The following is an 18,881-nucleotide window of genomic DNA, read 5'->3' as shown; positions in this document are numbered from 1 at the left end:
AAACATAAAGTGATGCAAAAATTAATAAACAATAATCACGATACCATGTCGTTGGTAAATCGAATTTGACATGCCCAAATTGGATATATCGAAATTAATATATGTATGCACACATATAAGCACACGTGTTGTAGCTATCTAATTTCATATAAAATCTAAAATTAAGGTGACTTAATTAGGTGGTAGAGGTGAGTTAGGTCTTTGGCCAAAGCTAACAAAAGGCTTTACCGCATTTTTCAACTTAGCATTATTATGGGCCTCTCTTACAATAGATCTAATTAAGGACTATTTGCAGTTCTAAATCCTTTTCAACGTCAAATTACAAATAACCCCAAAAATATAAATAACTTTATTTTGAAACCGAAATACTAACTGAATTTTAGTGTGTAGATTCATTCTTCGATTTGATATTATGAAATAAGATAAAGTTCATAGCGTAATTATCCTCTTAAAATAAATTCAACCTAAAGCTAAATCCCGAAGCCTCTATTAGTAAAGAAAGAAAATTCCAACCCTAGTGTCATTATTACATAGAAATTTTGTGATGGCCTATGACTAAGATCGGTACAGATTTTTTATTTTCTTATAATTAAACCTTTAGATTTTCTCTTGTATTGCTTATTGTTAGATGTTATTCGATATTTATTCATGTTTGGTAGATTTTATAAGCCTAGATAGTTAAATAATAATTAGTGTTATTTATGCATTTAGTATTTCAGATTATTAATCAAGAGGGTTCGAGATAAAATAAATATCCTTTCTTATTTTACTATTCCTCTTTGAAAATAACTTCACCTGACTCTTGTGATAATTAATCTTAACGATACAGTAACTATGCATTATTATTCATTGTATTACTTATTTTATTTTTATTGATCAGTTTATTTTCAAACATGGATATGGATACCAAATAAGTGTATATATTCAGAATGTTGATTGGAATGTTATCAGTCCAATAAAAAGCGAGAAATCTTTAATTTTTGTCTTATATTCATTTAGAAAATAAATCAATTGATCAAATTGTTTTGACTAATCAATCTTTTAAAAGCTTAATAATTGGTTAGGGAGATTACATAAATACATGTTATAGTTGTTCAATGCAATCTTTGCGTTGACCATTTGTCATTTTTATGGTAACATCTGAAATTATAATAAATGTATTTTTTAGGATTAATCTTAATCGATAAAAATATTAATTAATATTTTTTTTATAAGGGAAAATTTATTGAGAGATCGAAAGGTACCAGAGGTACCAAAAGAAGAACATCAGAACGGGGGGAAAGAAGAGCAGTCGTCACAAGACGAAGGAGAAAACAACAAAAGAAGAGTAACGAGATCAGTCCACAAAGCTAACTGCTTCAAACCAAGATCTGAAATCAGAAGGAAGTGAGCCCATTTGGAAAGTCTTCTGCCATCCCCACAGGCGAGATTTGATTTCTGCAACAATTTTTTCTTTGATCCAACACCCCTGGTCAAAAGTGCATCTATTCCTTTGTTTCCATACACACCAAACCACACAGATCCTAGCACCGGAAAGGAATCTGACATCCTTCTTACGCCCGAGATTAATAAAAGCAAGGAAATGGGCAATTCTAGAAAAAGGAAGAGCCGACTGGACACCGAGCCAGGAGAGGAGCATATACCAGATTTCAGTGGACTTTTGGCAAGAGAAAAAGAGATGCTCTGTGTCTTCATCCTCTAGGTAACAGAGTTTACAAGCAGTCTCGGAGTTCGGTATAGGAACCTGCCTCTTCAAGAGATTGTCGATCGTCGCCATTCTTCCACACATCATCCTCCAAGCAGTCACTTTAGCCTTGTGTGTAGCCGGGGCATTCCAGATGTAAGAAAAGGCAGGATTCTTCTGTTGGGGGGCACAAACCCCGTCGCATATTGCCTTGAATGCCGACTTAACAGTGAAACAACCATCCGGCGAAAGTTTCCATTTCCAGCCATCCGGTTTCCCCATCACCAACTTGAAATTGTTGATAAAAGACAGGAGGGTAGAAACTTGGACTTTCTCTCTATCAAGCAGGATTCTTCTCCACTCAAGATTCCATTCCCAGACTCCATCGTTCCATGTTCCCATACTTTTAATGCTGCCCCCAGGGTTGTTGCTGAGTCGGAAAAGTCTTGGGAATCGGTCGGCAAGTGTCGTACTCCCTGTCCAGTGATGATTCCAAAAAGATGTTGACTCACCCTCTCCTAACTGAAATTCCAGATTTTCCATGAACCATCTACCACTTTCCCCCTTGCTCAGACTCAACACTTTATTCCACCAACAAGAAGCCGAAACCCTTCCCCCTTTCAAGGTAATCCCATCTTTATCCCAATCAATATCACCCTTGACTGCCCTGACCACCAGAGCCCAAAGGGTCTATTTTTCGGTGAGGAAACGCCAAATCCACTTAGCCATCAAGGCCTTATTGAATTTCTCCATGTCTTTGATTCCCAGCCCACCTTTATCCTTCTCAGCACAGAGATTCTCCCATTTAAACCAATGGATCTTCCTCTGTTGCGTACCTCCTCCCCAAAGAAAGTTACCCACCATAACCCGGATCTCAGTCAAAATACTATTGGGGAGTAAAAGATAAGATAGCTGATAGATTGGGATCGAAGAGAGTACTGAGCGTATCAGAGTAATCCGGCCGGCCAAAGAAATCTTTCGGTTCTTCCATTTTGAAATTCTATTCTTGATTTTGTCGACGATATACTTAGAATTTGCCACCCGTGTCAGTCGAGTTCCAATCTGTATCCCTAGATAATTAGTCGGAAGGACCCCTGCTGTGCAGTTTAGTTGATCCGCCATTTCTTTGACAGCAGCCAATTCAGTCCGAACTCCAAAGAGGGTACTTTTATCGAAGTTAACCTTGAGACCTGAAATCAAAGCGAAAAGTTTGAGAATACATTTAAACGCCCAGATATTTTCTTTCTTGGCCGGAGCCACAAACATCGTGTCGTCGGCATATTGCAGGTGGGAGATTTGGCATCCTGAATTTCCGATCTTAACCGGCTCCAGCAGATTCTTGTGGATTGCTCTTTCTATAAGGAGGTTCAGACCTTCAGCGACGATAAGGAAGAGGAAGGGCGAAATGGGGTCGCCTTGTCTAAGACCGCGCTGAAGAGGAAACTCACCCGACGGCCTGCCGTTAACCAACACATTGGCAGTTGCAGAAGTCAGGCAGCCCGAGATCCATTGGCGCCATTTGGGGCTGAAGTTCATCTTCTCCAGCATAAAATCTAGGAATGACCAATCGACAGTATCATAAGCCTTTGCGAAGTCCACTTTAAACAGAGAAACCCCAATATTCCGTTTCCTAGCATCCTCGATAATCTCATTCAACACAATAACACTATCAAGGATGAACCTTCCCTCCACAAAAGCACTCTGACAATCAGAGATGATAAAGTGCATAACCTGTTTGATTCTCGAAGCCAACACTTTAGCGATCACCTTGTAGAGACAATTGATAAGGGAAATAGGTCTGTAGTCTTTCATCTCAGCAGCCGCCTCTTTCTTTGGGATTAACACGATAAAAGAAGGTTTACAACCTCTCGCCAATTTGCCGTTGGAGTGAAAATCCTTCAGAACATCGCACAAGTCTCGTTTGATGATACTCCAGCATTTCTTCATGAAGAGAAAATTAAAACCATCGGGCCCCGGGCTTTTGTCCCCTGCACATCCCCAGACAGCTTCCTTAATCTCTATTTCTGAAAAAGGAGAATCAAGCCATTCTCGCGTTTCTTGTGGGATTTTTTTCTGGAAAAGGTCATCCGGAAGAATGGGCCTGACCCCTCGTTCGCTGGAAAATTGAGACTGAAAAATAGTTCTAACTTCTTGCTTTACCTCCTCCGGTTCTTCGATCCATCTCCCATTCACCAGAAGACCAGCAAGCTCGTTTTTACTCCTTCGGCCATTGACAATCCTATGGAAGAAACCACTATTAAGATCTCCGTCCTTCAACCATCGAGCTCTTGCTTTTTGGGATAAAAGAAACAGTTGGAGGAAAAGATTGGCCATCGACTCATTCCTTTTTGCCACTTCGTCATCTTCCAGACCCAAGGTATCATCAATGATATCCCACTTAAGGATATCAGATTTGAGGTTGTTGATGTTCTCCTCGATCAATCCAAAGCCTGATTTGTTCCATCTTTTGAGATGTTCCTTCAAACTCTTAAGCTTCTCCTTGAAAACGAAGCAGCTCCATCCCGACAGGCCTCCCCTTTGCCACGACTCTGAAACAATCTTCTCGAAATCCGGGTGATTAAGCCAAGCGTTGATAAAGCGGAAGGGTTTCGGACCCCAATCAACCACTTTAGTATCCAACATGATTGGGCAGTGATCCGAAACCGATCTAGGGAGGCCTCTAGCTTTAGTATTCGGCCACATCAGCCGCCACTTCTCGTTGACGAGAAATCTGTCAAGTTTGGACTTACAAAAACCTTGAGGCTGATACCATGTAAATTTTCTACCGTTAAGACGAATCTCCTCCAACACATTTCCTCTGACAAAGTTGTCAAAAATCTGGAGATCTCTAGGCGAAGAATGGACTCCCCGCCCCTCCCTTTCCGAGATCGTCCTCACCGAATTAAAATCGCCCCCAACGCAAACACAACAGTCTTTATACTGATCAATCACCGTTTAAAATTCCCTATTTATTAAGATGAATTGAAATTTTAGAATATTCCAAGGCCCTTGATTTATCATTTGAGTAAGTTTTACTTGATTCATATTTAATTGAAAGGACGAGATTGGAAATATATTAATATTTGAAAATAAAAATACTCAATCATTTGTCTCTAAACCCATGTTTGGTTAGACTTTTTGGAAGCTTGGAAATGAATTCAATTAATTGAATTCCATACTTGTTGTTTGGTTTGAATAATGAGTTAACCATTACCCTTATTTGTGGATAATCCAATCACCCAATTTGTTACTGCTCATAAGAAAGAGAATTTCTTAGTAGTGATTCATTTGCATTGTTGAACCAAGCATTCAATAAAAGGTAGTAGTAACAGTTATTGTTATCATCCCCCCCCCCACCCCTCCTCCCCCACTTATTTGAACCAAACAAGCACTAACTCTATTATTATCACAAAAATTTATCCCTTTAAATCATTTTTTCTTTTCCCTCAATTTTTAGAAAAGAGAATTTAAAAACAAAAATATTTCTTCTTTTTCACTCTAAGGAGGGGTAATTATTACCCCTCTATTTTTATGTGATAATATGATTCTTTTTTGTGAAAATAAAGAATGAAAAATAATAAAATTTTTCTTTGTAAAAATGAAGAAGAAAAAAAGGAATTCAAAAAGAGAAATTTTTGTTGCTCCTCCCTTTTTCATAAAAAGAAAATCCGTTAGTTTCGATACAACCATGAGTCGCTGATTTCATCCCTTCAACGTATATTGACAAATTATATTACTGAATTGAAACCAATAATTTCTAACTAATCACAATTAAGAAAAAAAATCCCAAGAAAAGTCCGCAATTTTGATGAATATAAGATGCCGAAAAAGATGATCTGGTATGTAGGTAATAATCATATATAATTATTTCTCAGTTTCTCTCTATATATTTTTTAATTTTTTTTTTTGCTTGCTTCTGATTAGGTAATTTGTTTTGGGGATAAAAATTGAAGATATAAATATGCAATTAGAAGGGCTCATTGGAGTCCACCAACCTACTACGATACACATGTATTAGTCTATTAGAGGGTAGGTCAGGAGGTCAAGTATGAGGAAATTAAAGTCTAATTCAACTCTTTGGTCTATAATTTTTTTTTTCTTTTTCTTTCATTGTTATTATCCCAACCTTTGATTTCATAGCTGCAAATTCATTACTGCTTTTGAAAAAAAAAGTTTGAATTCAAGTAATTAAGTAGTAGCTAGTAGGGCTTGTTCATGCCCGATTTAATGAGTTTTAACGAAACCCAATTAATTAAGCAAGATAACAATAGGTATTAATTAATTATCGAACGCTTCACGAATATTTAAATCGGTCCAGTATAATTAATTATTATTAGTTTATATATATATATATATATATATGGGTGCGCTTCAATGAGACCCTTATTTTTCATGAGACACTGAGACCCTTATTTTTCAATGAATAAGACATATATACTGATGAATAACGAAATTTAAAATATTTCGCTCCCTCCAGGATTCGAACCCTGAGAAAAAAATTCGCCCTTTAGGTACAATATTAGTCATATGGTTGATAAAAGAAATGCACAAGATCGTGTAAGATCTCACTAAAAATAGGGGATCTCATTGGAGCGCTCCATGCTACCGTAAAAACAGCTCTTAAAATAAAAAATACAAACTAACAAAAATGTATGAATTTTATGTAGAACACGTATGAATTTGTTGTATAAAGCTATAAATTGCGAAAAATATTTTTTTTGCTACCTATGGGATTCGAACTCAGGACCAAGAATTCATCCAATAAGGTGATGAATCAACTGTAGATCTTGATGATCTAAGGGCTGAAAATAGTTCATATTTTATATTCTAAGAGTTATTTTTATTTTAACCCACCCCTATATATATAAATAGGAATATGATCATGTAATTCCCATGTTCTTAGGTAGTGACGTATGACCAAATCTGGACCACACATTTTGGACAAGTGGCGCATCAAGATTGTGACACGTGGCAAGGAGCTTTCAAGGCCTTCAAAGACAAAATCTGCACAAGGGTAAAATCGAAATATATTTTTTGAATATTAAAAAAAATTAATTTGTTTTAGATTATTTCAAAACAGACATGTTTTACATGCATATAATTTCACACAAAAATGCATAAAGTTTCACACGAAAATGCATTAAATTTTACAAAAAAATGTATTTCATTTTTTACAAATATGGTATTTTTGCCGCTTGCCCGCAATTTTTTTAGTTTTTTCAAAAAAAAAATATTTTATTATTATTATTATAAAAATGCATAACATTGCACACAAAAAATTCACATATCTTCCAAATGTTTACTACTTAAATAATACTCTATAGAAAATAAAGAATAGTATAAATCAATAAAATATGATTAGCTTTAATTCGAGAAATGGGTACATTTGGGTCCAAATGGTCACCATTATTTATTTTCATATTAAATACTTTGAAGATTCAATAAAACAATTTTATTGAGATGTGATTTATAAATTAGACGAGATTCCATATAAAAGAATTGGAACCTCAGTCAAACAGATCGAATCGAAACAAATTTCAAGGCATTCATATTATAATTAAACAATTAATGATTCTATGTTTAGTTAAATTTAATGCAACGATCCCTAAATCACTCAAATATTAAATAATGCGAACTCGCCCCAAAAACTATGAGCGATTTTTATATATAGTTAGGCGGTTAAATTAAATTTAATAATTGGAAAAGCGAGTAAGAGAATTAGCTGAAGGGACACTTGCTTTTCACAAGTCCACGCTGCTCTTTAAAGTCAATACCTGGATTCAACCTATCATATTCAGCCACGTGTTTTTGACAACTCTATATGAATTCTTAGATGCTGATTTATTTTTTATTTTTAATCTCAACTTTTTTGTTGCAATAGTAGTATATTAGTAGTTGCTCAAAAGGAGTGTATGCAAGGGCATGAAAGAAGTATGAACATTGTTTAGGTTAAATTTAAAACAACTCCCTTAGACCTTAGTTTTTTTACTAATCAAATAATCATCAATCAATACAATCAGAAACAGTGTTTGACAACCGAAGTGGAAAATCAGTTCTGCATCAATACTTTTCATGATTTAATTTGTCGCTGTCATTTTCCCCAACATCATGAATTATTAAATTAATAATTATCCTTTTGTTTTATAATTAATTACATGAGGTATATATATATATATATATATATATATATATATATATATAATCAAATAAAGTCATTAGGGATTAAATCAACGCCTCTTACAAAAGAGAGATTTTGAGTGCCTCAACTTTGACACTTGAATTAGACCTCGTTGACATTAAATTAATAATTATAGATATATTATAATCATAGCAAACATTAATTAAAAGGACAAGAATTGGTAAATTTTATGTAAAACAGAAACTTATATAAGCAACTAATAATGATTTCCTTTGGATTATTGGCGACATATGCGTGTTTTCATTGTGCTTGATATTAGTAGTTGTGGAAGTAGACAAAAGAAATTCTACATATACATCCACGAATTTTTGCTTAATTTTCAACAAAAAACATTGGTATGTTATATGAATATGACTGCCGAGTGCCGACGCTTTGATGCATTATTATTCATATTTCGCAAATTATTGGGTACATGCGACCGGTTTGAAAGTTTACATTTCTTCACAATAATATTTTTACTTTTATTCATAAGAATTTTTATTTTTAGTAATTTTTCACTCATTAATACTTATATTCTTAGCTATTTGGTCAAGTAATCATTGTCGTAACAAAAAGTAATTATTGTTACAATGAAATGTAATATTTATAAAGTATTAAATTTATTCACGATAAGTGTTATAACTTTTATTAATGAGAACTTGTACTATTACATAAGTATACATTTGTGCAAACAAATGTATATATATCTTATGCTTATTAAAAGTAACCGGTCGCATACTATATGCGACCGAGTGCATGCAAGACCAACACCTCATATTTTTATTTTATTAATATTTATTGCACGAACCCAATTTAATTCCATTACTTTGAACGCAAACTTAATAAATATTGATAAAATTATAAATACTAAATTGAAATCTAGTTTTCTAGTTTTCACAACTTTTTTGCAATATATTCATAATCATATGCGTGTGCGTATAAATAAATAAATATATATAACTAATTTTCTTAATGCTGGTGTCATGAACTAGTTTCGAGATCTTGAGATATATCTATAAACTGTAGCGTGAAGAAATTAATGAGCATGCTATAAATTTGTTTTTTATTATGTGAATCGAATTTAATTAATTAATTGAGTTGAAGTCACGCAGAAGAGAGAAAGTGATGGAGAAGTTGATGAATAAAATATTTATATAATATATTTGGGACATTGAGAATTTCAACCAGAAAGAGTGGAAAATGGAAAGAGGTTGGAGGGTCTTCCAGTTGACTATTTCCAGATCTGATCCAACTTATTTACTTTCGTCTTTATTTATAGGATTTCGCACTCATCTTATATTCATGCATATGTGTGTGTATATACACAAACTCACTCCAAAATAATTACTATTAGTAATAGTATGTGAATAGAATGTATTTGAAGATCTTCTAGAAGCAGAATTTATATGCATGCTATAGTTAACGCCACAAAAATAACTCTTGATTAATCACGGAGATTGTTAAAAAATGAGCCTAACGGATCGACTTTCTTTTATTTATTTTTTATATTTTTAAAAAATTAACACCATCGACAATTCATTAAAATATTAATTTAATAATTTTTTTTTAATTTTCACGTAGTTAATCATTAATTCGTTAGGTTTTTAGGGCACTTATTTGACAACGTTGATAAATATTTTGATAAGATTAATTAGTATTTTGACCTTTTTTTTTGCTTGAGTTAATTAGTACGTGTTAGGTTTTTAGGGCAATTATTTGTATTAGTATGCTAATTATGTGAAATATTATGTTTTATGTTAAATGTGTCATTTATTTAATTGTATTTTTTAGTCCGGTATGATAATTAATTAGAATGTTAAATCCATCTTAATTAGTTTAGGGTCGAATTTACATGATAATTAATTACATTTTTGAAAAACACTACTTCAAGCCTAGATGTTGGTAGATTGGGTGACTTTGATTGATTAGGTTACATGTTTTCGATATTAGTTGGATTATGTTACATTGTTTAAATTAGCTGAATTCGATTATATTGTTTAGATTAAATTGTAATTTTGATTATTTAAATTGAATATGCTTTAATGTATTTTAGTTGATTCTTGGTCTTTTAATTATGTCGTCGGTGGAGGAGAGACATATAACGTGTTTTAGCATTATAGCATAATTGTGTCACTAGTAGGGGGGAGGCGATTAGGTAATTTAGAGGTTAGGCTATTGGTAGAGGATAAGCGGAGGCGACAACAATGGTTGTCGAGCACCTGAGTTTAATAATTGATGACTAAAACTATGACACCCGAGACAGAAGTAAGGAATGATCGCCGGTGCACAAGGCATAGACAAAGAGCGGCTCCTATAAGTACTTCGAAGCGAAGAGGTACATGAACGAACCGAAGCAAACCCGAAAGAAAGGGATTCCAAGAATGTGTAGGTATGAGACTGTATATTCGAGGAAAGCTCAAATAATTTTACTTGTACTACTTATATCAATAAAATGCATGTTCTTTTCTGGTGGCCACATGGAAGAAACTCCAAAGTCAAGCATGCTTGGCATGGATCAATTTCAGGATGGGTGACCCATTTGTAAGTTTCTCAGGGAGTGTGCAAGTGATGACAAAATACGCTAGAAAAGATTCTTGTTGGTCTATGGGGACAGTCGTCAAGTCTGGAGCCGAGCTGTTACAGGTGGTATCAAAGTCAAACCTCTCGTAGTACGGTGTCGTTTGGGGAAGAACCAAACAGAAGCTGGTGGGCATGTGATGCACGGGGCAGAACGAAGGAGTGATCGCCGGTGCACAAGGCACGGACAAAGAGCAGCTCCTATAAGTGCTTCAAAGCGAAGTGGTCATGAACGAACCGAAACACACCTGAAATAGAGAAATTCCAAGAATATGCAGGTATGAGACTGCATATTTGAGGAGAGTTTAAATGATTTGATTGGTGCTACTTATACCAACAAGATGCATTTTTTTTTGGTGACCACGTGGAAGAAACTCCAAAGTTAAGCGTGTTTGGCTTGGAGCAATTTCAGGATGGATGACCATCTATGAAGTTTCTCAGGGAACGTGCGAGTGAGGACAAAACACGTTAGAAAAAACTTGTGTTGGTCTTAGACAATTCTAATGAGAACATGCCTGATTCGAGTGAAGAAACCCAACAACTAAGGTCATCACAAGTCTCCCAGACACATGAGCGTATCCATGTTCTCCGTAATGGAAAGAGACGATGCACTTTGTAACACAAGTATGTAACAAACTTAACTTATAATATAATAATATACAACCTAACTTCAACTTTGCCACTTGAAAGATTCTATGGCCAAGTAATCCAATTTGGTGTAATGACACATACCTTCCAAACTTATCTAGAGATCATTGGAATTTCATGGAGGACGTTCACTTTGAGGACGATTGAACTTTATTTCAGTTAATTAGTTCGAGGTATACATTAGTTTAATTAGTTTTCTAACAACATCATGAATATTCATGTTATGAATAGAAAGAATTTGAATAGGACTCATCTGTGTATGAGACATGATACGCAATGTGTAAATCAAGATGGCTATAATCGCACATCGAGATTTTCTAAACACAACGGGAAAGATAATCTTAAAACGAAAGATGTCGCCCTTTATTAACAAGGACGTAGAAGAGGCTTGGAAAGTATATTGGGATACCCTGCATTCAAGCTCAAGTCCGAACAAGTGAGCAAAAACCATCGCTTTGAGCCTAGTGGTCCTGATTCAGGACTCACCATACATCACAAAGAATCATGCAGCGCCATCGAACACACCGAATATCTGATAAGTTGATTAAATTTATTTAATTTCTTAAAATTTCATGGTATTTTATTTAACCTTGTATGTTGTTAAAATCTCATGCATTGTGTAGGCTCGGGAGAAGAACATTCTCATGGATTGTGCGAGCTATGATTCATGTTTACTTATGTACTTGAAAAATGTGAGATTTAGCGGTTTAACGGGTAAGTTTAGAACAAAATTGTTATTTTCAAGTATAATTTTTCAGTTGTAGCTAGAGATACAAAAATATATCTATAATATTCATTCCACTCAGGACAGAGATGTGGCTCTATGTTGGGAACTTAATGAAATATCATATCCCTAGTTTTGATGATACCATAACTCTTAGAACTTCTTGTAATAGACTAGAACTTTTCGAACTCAAGAGTTAGAGTTCATGTTTTCTAGTTTGACTGCTGTCCTGAAGACTGAAGATTGGAGGACTGAAGACTAAAGACTGAAGATGAAGATACTGTGAAAAGAACAAGTCAAATACTGATGTATTGACTGAACGTGAATCTAACTGAAAAATCAGTTATGACTAATTTAATAATGTTGGCCGCGTGAAATTAGCGGACTGACACTAAAGTCAAGTTTAGTTGACATTCTTCCTCGGACTGAAGATACTAAGTTAAAAGGAAGCCACGTACTTTCAAGTACAGCTGCATTAAATGCAGAGATATTGAAGATCGTCCTTTCTCTGTAGAGCATTCCTTTGTGGTGCAAGCTTTTCATAGACGCCTTACCTACTGTACCTGAGACGCCGTTCTTCACCAAATTAGGAACCTCCAAGATTGAAATCTCAGCCGAATTCAAATTACTCTCACAACGGACAGATTCTTGAAGACCATCTTGCCAACGGATCTATTCAAGTCTTCGCCTATAAATAGAGCTCGAGGAACACCACAATCTTCACTGATTCAAACGCACAAGCTGAACCTCTGCCGAAATTGCAACTCAGCCCTTTACTGTCTTCAAAAGTTTGAATCGCAGAAGAGAATACCCAAAGCCAAAATCAGCTTACTGATTTCTTACATTCTCTTACTATCTTAGGCAAATCCTTGTATTATTCAAAGCCTAAGTTTTCGATTACAGAGAGTCTGTTCTCAATAATCTTAGTTGGAAGTTTTTGACCCCCTTTTTCAACCGAGCGAAAAGAGTGTTTGAGTATAGATGAGTTCAGACCAGTGTTCTGACTCCAGAGTTCTTAGTCATCCGCTGCAAAGGCATTGTGTCTTAGCGTGCTAAGAAAGAGCGACCGTAAGCATAAGCCCAGAGTGTTTGTCAGTTTGATCAGCTGACCGTGGACGTAGGAAATTGTTCCGAACCACGTAAAAATCCTTGTGTTTTTTATTTGCTTTCAGTTTTTCCTTATTTGCGCTAAAATTATTTTACAACTGAAACTAACTAACTGAAAAGAGAAATTAATGATTCTACTAAGTGACAAACTTTCTAAAGGCCATTTGAACTAAGTTTAATTTTCCGCTGCCAGTGTTATTAGTCTAACTGATAAATATTCGGATAATCAGTAAGATTCATAACACTTCTCGGTTTACAAACTCTAGACTGAAGCCTTACGTGGATATCAATTAAAGCTCTAAGCCTAACTGAAATCAAAATACTGAAGTAACTTCAGTATCAGTCTACAACCTCTTTCCAACTGAAGTTTCATTTAACTGTTCGCATCAGTCAATCTTTTCTGTATCAGTCAATACTCTTCGGTTATTTGTAAAAGAGTTTGATTTTTGAAAAATAGCCTACAAGTAGGGGTGTAATCGAGCCGAGCCGAGCTGAATAGTGTCTTGTTCAAGCATGGCTCGTTTAGCTAATCGAGCTGTTTGATTAATTATCGATCGAGCTTTAATCGAGTCGAATACAGTGCCGAGCCTAATCGAGCTTTTTAAATTTAATTTTTTATTTAAAATTTTAGATATTTTCCTAATACATAAGTTAATTTTCAAATATATAAGTTATTTTGATTCACAAAAATAGTATATTTACTATTTTCTTGTAAATAAATGATGTTAATTAGATACTTAATCCAAATATTACTACATATAGTATAAAATATTAAGACATTTAATGAACAATCTTATGTTTTTAAGATAAATCCCTTCACGAACTTGTTCACGAGCTAACGAGCCGAGTATCGTCATGTTCAAGCTTGGCTTGTTTAGCTAAACGAGTTGTTCATTAAATTACCGATCGAGCTTTTATCGAGTCGAACGTCGAATAGCTCACGAGTAGCTTAACTCGTCTACAACCCTACCTACAAGTGTATTCCCCCCTCCCATACACCTATTCAGAGACCCTCCGGGACCCAACACTGTACAAGAGATAAATCATATCTTTTAGGAGATTGTGATGAAGGATCTGAATAGACGTGTGCTCGAGATGGGCATGATGTTGTAGATGTCATGTAGTGGATCCAGTACTCAATCTATCAACACGCGTTCTAGGCCGATCCTGTTGTTTCCCCCTGACAAGTTCATAATGCTCAGAGTTGCTTTGGACGTTCAAGTAAGTTGGGGGACAAGTTGGAGGCCCAATTGACCGAGCAAGCCAGAACCATCAATGATTTGAAGCGCATGAAAAAGGGTGAGAATTCAGGCGATTCAATTTGAAACTTGACCGAACCCAAACTAACTCTAAAAACTCAACCCAAACTAAACCGTTTAGGATACCAAAATCGAAGCAAATTCAGTCGAAAAATTTCAATTTGGTTCGACTTAAACCAAATATTTTTTCTTTATCTTTGAAGCAGACCATTGTTCTGGGTAGAATATTCCTCATCTTTTTTTTTGTATTTTATTTTCGAGAAAGACTCCTCATCTATTCAATTGATGTTGGTATATTAGGAAACCTTGCACGTTTTTATCTAATGATAATCTAACCAGCACATAAAATTTATATGAAATGAATGAGCCACAATGAGAAATGGAAGGTGGAGAGCAGCAGGCGGCGCGAGGCGGATTAGGGGGCGAGAGAATTGTAGCACAATATAAAAAATTACTGAAGAGTAAGAAAGGTGAATAAGCGAAGGGGTTGTAGGTAGCGTTGCAGCGAGGTTGAGGCGCAATAAGCAATGATAAGGAAAGAGAGGGAGAGATTTCAAAATTCAATTTAGGGTTATAAGTGATAAGTGTAAGTGAGAAACACCCTTTCTCTCTCTCCAAAAAAATCCTACTAAATGTAATATCAATTTTAATATATATATTATAACGTTATATCTAATTCGATTTGGGTTCGAGTTCAAACTGCACCGTTTATACCAAACTCGAATCCGAACTAAAAAAATTCGATTTGTAGAAGCAATAGTGGGACACTAAAGACAATCATCCCAAGATAAAAAATAGTCTATATATAAACTAAAAGAGACATCCCAACCACAACTCACACGCATGAAAAATACATATCGACTTTTCGCCAAGAACCTTCAACCAACCAAGAGATAATCACAATGATTTTCATCGTTTCCTGAAAAAGAGACTGAAATGTATTCAATAAAATGTCCTACAGAATGACCTCCCAAATGATCTAAGGCATGGAGCAAAGAGAACAAAAAAAAAGAGAGCAAAACACCCATCAAACCCTTAATTCATCCAACGAATGAAACTGTAACTCGAGATATCTTGTTGAACACCTTAATAAATCTTAGGAATTACATTTTGCCACCACCCTTTCGGCAACCGCATTACCTTTCTTGTAAATGCGAGAAACTCGTAATTACATATCTTGTAGAAGATATAAGGCACGTCTAAGAGTAGCAATGAAGTACGAGGGAATAAGTGTTGGGACACAAAAGAGATCCAACTAGTTTTGATGACACCAAAATCATTAGTTTGCTTCTCCTGTCTTTGTCTCAATTGCAGGTCCAAAGGTTTCAGTTCTCACAGGCCTTGACTAGAGTTACCAAGACGTTAGATCAAGTGGACAAGGAACCAAAGACTGAAGATCAAAGACAGCTCAACTGAAGCACGCCTCACTGAAAGGACACACCTTGACTGGAAGTCTTCAGTCATCAGTCGTAGATGATCACACAACTCAACATCAGCATTGAACTGAAGACATCTCAAATACCAATCGACATTCTGCATCTAACTGAAGAGAAGAGTACCAGACATGCTGCATTTAATGCTCAAGTACAACAGCATTAAATCCCAAAGATTTGAAGATCATCCTTGCAAGTATGAGAGTTTTCCTTTGCGTGTAAAGATGCAGAAACACCATACTCCAAGGACAAGATAATTCAAATGCTGTTAAAAGGAGTATCTGAAGATTGCCACCTCAGCCCAAGAAGCAACATCCTCTCACAACGGCAGAAATCCTGAAGACTAGACTTCGCTTATAAATAGAGCTCGAGGATCAGCTGCAATCTTCACCGATTCGAAGACATACGCTGAAGCTCTGCCGGAGTAAAGAGCCAGCAATTCCATACATAGATTTCGAATCGAAGAAGAGAGTAAACCACGTTTTAAAACCAGTCTTGCTGATTACCTAAACTCTCTTATTTGTCTAAGCATTTCTTGTTTTATCTTAAGCCTAGAATGGATTACACGAGAGCCTGTTCTCTGTAATCTTAGTTGGAAGAGTTCAAACCCCCTTTTCAACTGAGAGAAAAGTGAGTTTGAGTGGTCGTAGTTTAGTGCTAGAAAACTAAACTGTTAGGTCCTTTAGCACCCGGTAAGCCAAGTGGTTGTTGTTTAGTACCAGGAAACTAAACTAGGTAGGTTACCTTGATACCGTTAAACCAAGAGGGAGTCCAGCTTAAAGGTTCTGGCTCCAATTACCTTAGCATTAGCTGATTGGATACGACAATGTCAGGGCATGCTAAGTGTTAAAACAAATTCAGTTGGATTGGTAGGTTTGCTGTGCACTTCTAAGCATTAGCCCAGAGAAGTTTTTTAGACAAATTATCTGGCTGTGGATGTAGGGGAGATGTCTCTGAACCACGTTAAAATGCTTATGTTCTTTACATGCTTTCAGTTGTTTTCTTATCTGTGCTTAACCATTTTCAACTGAATTGGATTAACTAAAAAAAGATACTAAGGATTTTAAAAGACAAAATTCTTTCTAAAGGCTATTCGCACTAAGTTTATTTTCCGCTGCTGAGTTATTAATCCTACTGACTATCGTTAGTCAGAAAGATTAATAACTTTGCTCTGTTTACAAATTAAGACTGAAGCCTTATCTGGACATCAGTCAAGCCCAACGCTCCATTGATGTCAATTCACTGAAGAATCTTCAGTTTCAGTCTACAACTTATTTCTAACTGAAATTTGGTTTAGTTTGTTTATGCTTTGCGAAAAATAGCCCACTGATGTATTCCTCGCCCCCCCCTCCTATACACCTGTCAGTCAACCTTCTGGGACCCCAAAATCGAACATTTGAATCCTCACCAATAGAAAGAAGTAAAATATCACAAATAATATCATGATATAATTGAACAAAGTATTCCAAAAAATGCCAAACACCTTCAGAAAAATCATTAGCTACGACTGTCGAAGACAATTATGCATGAAAGATGGGATTTTAAGTTTCTCAATAAGGTGATATCCCAACCAATCATCCATCCAAAGAGAAACAGTAGAGTCGTTGCCTAAATAGCAATAAGTATCTTTAATGATCTAAAAAAACAACACTCTTCAAATCAAGCCAAACTGAGGAAGTAATAACCGATGATTTCACTTGTCCAAAAATATCCAAGTATCGATATCAGAAAGGATCAAACCTAAAGACTGTTCCAAGAATTATTCATAAGATAGAACAAACGAATACCCAGATCTAGCGTCTGAAAAGATCAAACCCAAATGATTTAATAGCACAGATTCTGCCCCAATCCACCACATAACTAGGGCGTCTACTGATATTTTCAGTCCAAATAAAATTGTGAAAAGCTCAATCCAAATTAGAGAAAAAGAGTTTCGGCCATTTGAAAACCATCATCGAGTGAACCGAGCTCTGAATCACGAATTTGACTTGACAAGTTCGCCCATCCATGGAAAGTTGCAATCCTTTCCAACGTGCAAACTTATTGACGATGCAATCTTTGATACTAATAAAATAAGAAGCACGCACCCGCCCAACAAACAGAAGCACCCCCAAGTAGAAGAATAGAACATTTCAAATGAAAAATTAAAACTCATATTCTAGTTGATGCGCCTACGCAATGGCGCCATTGGAACACCATCTACTAATTAAATAGACATGAGATTTCTCCTTGTTAAGAATTTGCCCCAATATGGTGCCATAAAACTCCAATATATTCCATATAGCCAAGGCATTGCTCGTCGAAGCTTTACAAAAAAGCAGCATATTGTCGGCATACAGAAGATGAGTATGAAAAAGTTCCTGAGCGATCTATACGCATATGCAGCAAATGGTCGGAAGCAACACTATTAAGGAAAATGAAACTCAACACATCTTCTACAATACCAAATAAGATGGGAGACGGGGGGATCTCCTTGCCGAATGCCCCTCGAGCATGCAAACTAAGTACCTACACAAATTCCCATTGTAGAGAATAGAGATTCTGGCGGATGAGAAGATAATAGAAATTCATTGGATGAGAATATATCCTAACTTAATTTGTAAATATTTTTGCCTATAGTTTGAAATCAAAACATTGTATTTAATCTCATTGATTCTTTTATACTTATGAGTATATAAACAGCTAAAAATGTAAAAAATATTTAAACTATATGTAATCAACCATATTATAATTTGTTCGAAGATTCCAATATTGAGAAACAATTACTACATAAAATATTAAGTTTTGATTTTCTCAAAAAAAAAAAAAGTATTATTAAGTTTTGATCTCTATATAGTTGCAAGCGAGCCAATCAGCTTGAGTTTCATATTATTCTTAAAAAATAAAATTGAAATTACTCTAAAAACAATAAAACAAGTATACCGTCCAATTTCTTACATAATTAAATAGGATCGAAAATCTAAAATGAGGAAGAATTGGGTGAATTATATATGAAGACTTTATTGCAAGGATAAATAGAAACATTGATATTTTGGTGTCAGAAAATGTGTTTGTGACATTTTATCAGAATTCCAACATATAAATTTGTTATTTTAAAAACATTTGAGACAATTTTGATATTCCGCCTATAAAATTGAAAATTATTTTATACTACTATTTTGTAATTAAGAATGAAAAGGTTAAAGTCAAAAATTAGATGCGTCTTAATTGCATTTTCTAATTATTCTAACTTCTACTTCTACTGCTGCTCCCTACTATAAACTCGTTTAAT

This window comes from Salvia miltiorrhiza, chromosome 1, assembly GCF_028751815.1.
Source record: "Salvia miltiorrhiza cultivar Shanhuang (shh) chromosome 1, IMPLAD_Smil_shh, whole genome shotgun sequence".
Classification (NCBI taxonomy): Eukaryota; Viridiplantae; Streptophyta; class Magnoliopsida; order Lamiales; family Lamiaceae; genus Salvia; species Salvia miltiorrhiza.
This window is presented reverse-complemented; position numbering follows the sequence as displayed.